This window comes from Patella vulgata, chromosome 6, assembly GCF_932274485.2.
Source record: "Patella vulgata chromosome 6, xgPatVulg1.2, whole genome shotgun sequence".
Taxonomy (NCBI): Eukaryota; Metazoa; Mollusca; class Gastropoda; family Patellidae; genus Patella; species Patella vulgata.
In genome coordinates, this window is record NC_065884.2 from 26,896,540 (window position 1) to 26,901,539 (window position 5,000).

The window sequence follows — 5,000 nt, forward strand, 5'->3', positions numbered from 1 at the left end:
GTTAAATGTAAGTTCCCGCCCAACGTAAAATCGCTCCCATGGGCCATGAACTTCGATAGTGCGGACGGGCCAAGAGGGTACAAGGTACTCCATAATAACCAAACAAAGGTGTGTTTTAAATGTCTTTCGTGTGACCATGAAAAATCAAATTGCCCGCAAATTACTTGTAGAAAATGTAAACGACCAGGCCATATGGCGTATAAATGCGAAAGTATTAAGTGTGACAAATGTAACTATTTCGATTTCAATTGTAAATGCGAAGAAAACTTTTACGAGACAAATGAAGAAATTAGTGTAAATGACAGTGATAGTGTTATAGATGTCGACGACAATGAAAACAAACGCGAACACACATCAGAGAGTAGCTCAAGCGTTACGAGCGTGGCCCAACCGATCATAAAAAAACAACGAACTGAAGCAGAACTAGCAGATGTAAACAACAGCATAAATGATATAGATATTCCTGACAAAACCTCCCCTGCAGAATCCACGCGATGCGACAATTCGAGCGATAATGAAAATGAGAAAAATACTTTAGCTGACTATTCAATTATTGACACCCCGACGGACGAATCGAACAAAAATAAAGAATATTATAGGAGACCCATACTTGTACGCCAACCCTCAATTCAATCTGTTTTAAAAAGTGTAAATACGCGTGCTGATAAGAAGAACGATACAAGTAATAGTCAGAAGAACAGTTTTAATAATGTCCAATAAACTAATTTTATCACTTTTTATCCATATTTTATACGTTTATATCCCCTTTTTATATATATCTACCGTTTTTAATTCCATGCCGAAAATTACGTCTTTTAATGCCAACGGTCTGAGGAACTTTACTAAGATAACCAATGTTTTTAACAATTTTAATGAAAGTAACTGTGATATCTTATGTTTACAAGAAACTTTTTGGGATGATGAGATTATCCCTACAGTCAAGAAGTTATGGGACGGCCCCCTTTTCTACAGTAATTTTAGTGATTGTGCGCGAAGAGGGGTGGCAATTTTAATTAAAAATGATTTGAAATCGTGTGTTTTAAACAACGAAAATGACAGTGAGGGAAGGACAGTGAAAGTTTCTTTATGTGTAGATGATTTTAATTTTTCCATTATTTGTATTTATGCACCAAACAATGTTTTAGATCGCATCGAATATTTTAACCTTTTACAGCCTTTTATTGATCATAAATCTATTTTAGCCGGCGATTTTAATGAAATTTTTAACCCTATTTTAGATAGATCTAAAGGAATGATGACGGACAAAAGAGGAGTTTTAGCCTTTAAAAATTTTATATTACAACATAACTTATGTGACATTTATAGGCATAAGCACCCAGACAAACGGCAGTTTACCCGCAAAATGATAGCAAAGGGCGAAATTAAGATGAGTCGCATTGATCATATTCTAATCCCCCGTAATTTTATATGTCATGTTTCTAGTGTTTTTATTTCTTACTTATCCATTTCGGATCACAGTCCTATCTCTTTAATCTTAAATTTCACAGGATGTGAAAGAGGCCCGGGTATATATATTTTTAATAATAATCTTTTAAAAGACGATCATTTTACTGTTTTAATTAAAAACCTAATTCGTAAAGAAAAGAAAAGTCGTCTATATTCTTCTGACATTTTGATTTGGTGGGACAATTTAAAGTATAAAATTAAAGATGCGGCCCGGCGCTACTCAAAACAACTTAAAGAGAGAGAACGCGGTATATACTATAAACTTCAAAATAAACTACAGAATGAATATAGACGGCTTTCCCTTTCTAATAATTATGATATATCTTTTATAATCGATCTTGAGAACCAGCTTTTAGAATATGATAGTAAAAAATGTGATAGCGCTATTTTAAGATCAAAATGTATATATGCAATCGAAGGCGATAGGAATACTTCCTATTTTTTAAACCTTGAAAAGCAACGACAAAATAATAATTGTATTAAAGAATTACAAAAAGATGATGGCTCTATAATAAATGACACACAAGATATTGTCTATGAATGTTCGGATTTTTATGGCAAGCTGTATACACAGACTCAACCAGATGATATTGATTGTATTAACAATGTGTGTAAAACTATTACTAACACTATATCTGATGTTGATAAAGAATACTGTGACGCGCCAATTACTTTAAAAGAGCTCACTAACTGTATAATGTCTATGGCTAAAAAGAAAAGTCCCGGTATAGACGGATTAACACCTGAGTTTTATATTTATTTTTGGGATATTTTAGGAAGTACTTATTTAGATGTTTTAAATTGTGTTTTTAATAATAATATTTTATCTCGATCTATGAGAAAAGGAGTTTTAACTTTAATTTATAAAGACAAGGGAGATAAGAACAATCTTAAAAATTTTAGACCTATATCTTTATTAAATGTTGATCTTAAAATATTATGTAGATGCCTTGCTTTTAGACTTAGAACAGTTTTAGATTTTATTATTTCACCTGAGCAATCATGTGCAGTACCTGGCCGAAGTATTTTAGACAATGTTGCAAATATTCGTGACGTAATAGATTACGCAAAGAAAGAGCAAGTAGACGGATATCTGCTAAAACTAGACGCAGAAAAGGCATTCGATAGACTTTCTTTCGAATACTTGCAACATGTTCTAAAATACTTCGGCTTCGGTGAAAATTTCAGGGCGTGGCTTAAAATTTTATATACGGATATAAGAAGTACTGTAAAGGTAAATGGGCATTTATCCCCTTTTTTTACAATAGGTAGGTCTGTCCGTCAGGGGTGCCCCCTATCAGCCATGTGTTATATTATGTGTTCCGAGCCTCTAAACTTACTGATAAAACAGGGCCCTATTAGAGGTATACCCATTAAAAACACAGAAGTTACGTCACTAATATATCAGCATGCTGATGACACAACCCTGACGGTCAGTGACCTCAACTCCGTAAATAATGCTTTTAAATGTATAGATGTTTACTGTGACGCGTCTGGAGCGAAGATGAATATTGAAAAATCCGAATTAATGCCACTTGGGACTGCTCTAAATAAACCAATTAATCTTAACCTACCTGTAAATATTGTATATGATATTATTTTAATCTTAGGTATCTATATGGGGAATAATTTAAATCTATGTAATTATAAGAACTGGGAGTTAAAGCTAAATAAAATACAAATATTACTAAATCTGTGGATTAAAAGGAATTTAACCTTATTGGGAAAAGTTACAGTTATTAATTCACTTCTTTTATCTAAATTTTATTATACAATGTCTGTTCTACCCATGCCTGAATATGTATATAACACTTTATTAAAGTCAATAACTCAGTTTTTATGGTGCAGGAAACCCCCACAGATTAAATACCATGTGATGACACTTCCCAAGTCAGAGGGGGGATTAGGATTAGTAGACATAAAGTTAAAGGGATATGCTCTTGCCACTAAGTGGTTAAAACATTATTTTAATCCTGAAAATTATAATGTATGGAAATCCACTATGTCTTATTTTTTATGTTTTTATGGTGATTTTTATATGGACTATGATATTTTTAAGATACACATTGATTCAAAACTTTTAAATGTATGTAAACTACCCCCATTTTATAAACACCTCCTTTTAGCATGGGATAAGTTAAATAGCAGCCACCGCCCTGAACCCAAGACTATTAATGATATTGCTATACAGCCTATTTTTAACAATTGTTTTTTATCACAACACAATAAGGTTTTAGATTTTAAGTATTTTATATCTTCTGGTATCAATAGATTTTATGACATATTATATTATGTCAAGCCGGGTTTTATCCCAAAACATTCTATTTTAGATATTATTTTAGAGAAATTCCCCAATGTAGATATCGAAAGAATTATTCATACTTTTAATATTATCAAACTATCAATTCCAGAATCATGGTTAAGTATTATAAATACCCAGTCTTTTAATATACCTACAGGTTATGACAATTTTAGTATAAATGGTCAGGATATATGTTATGACCAGCTCACCTCCAAGGTATGCTATGATATACTTATTAAGCTAAAAGCCACTGAACCAACCTCTCTTAAATTCTGGGAAAAGCTTAACTTGGAGGTGAACTGGTCCATAACATGGAAAAATGTTAATGTATTTTATAAGTCTCCTAAGATGCATGAACTGGACTTTAAACTAGCACATAATATCATTTGGAATAAAGTTAGATTATACAAAATAGGAAAAGTAGAAAATGACCTATGCCCAGTGTGTGAAGAGGAAGAGGAGACTACTCTTCACATGTTCCATGATTGTGTAGACTTAAGATTTTTTATTCAATTAATACATAATATGTTATCTGATATCATACCCTTTAGTCTGAATGACCACGATTTTAAATGTATCCTTTTATTCGGCTTACAGAGTGGGCATAAACACCTCCCCTGGGAACTTTTAAATATTATTTTAAGCTGTGCAAGACAAACTATATATATTAGACGTAACAAGTGTGTAGACAAACCCCAATCACATTGTGATTTGATCAAGTTGTATAAAAGTATATTAGCTGATGCACTTATTTACTTACGTAAACTTTTTAAGCGTAAAACTTTCCTCGATAAATTTATTCTACCCTCATTTTTTATCAATATCCAGCTTGATGATACAATAAATATCGATTTCACTTGATTGTCTGGTTACTGGATGTACTTATATAGTGGTTTTATATCTATTTTATCATATTTAACCTATTTTATTGTTTTAAATCTTTGATGACAATTTATAGTGGTAATTTATATATTGTGTTATATTTTTAAAATTATAATCTGTGATAATATACTGTGATATATATACATCTTTATATGTGCAATAATATATTTACATCTTTATCTGTGATAATTTTAATCCCCTTACTACGTGTATGATCTTTTTACTATGTGTGACCTATTTTATACCTGCTTGTCTACTACAGAATGTGTGGTGTGTAAGAGTTGTAGTCACGTGATCGCGTGCTGTGCCGTCTGTCGCAAGCAGACGACTTGTTCTACAAACTACAAAT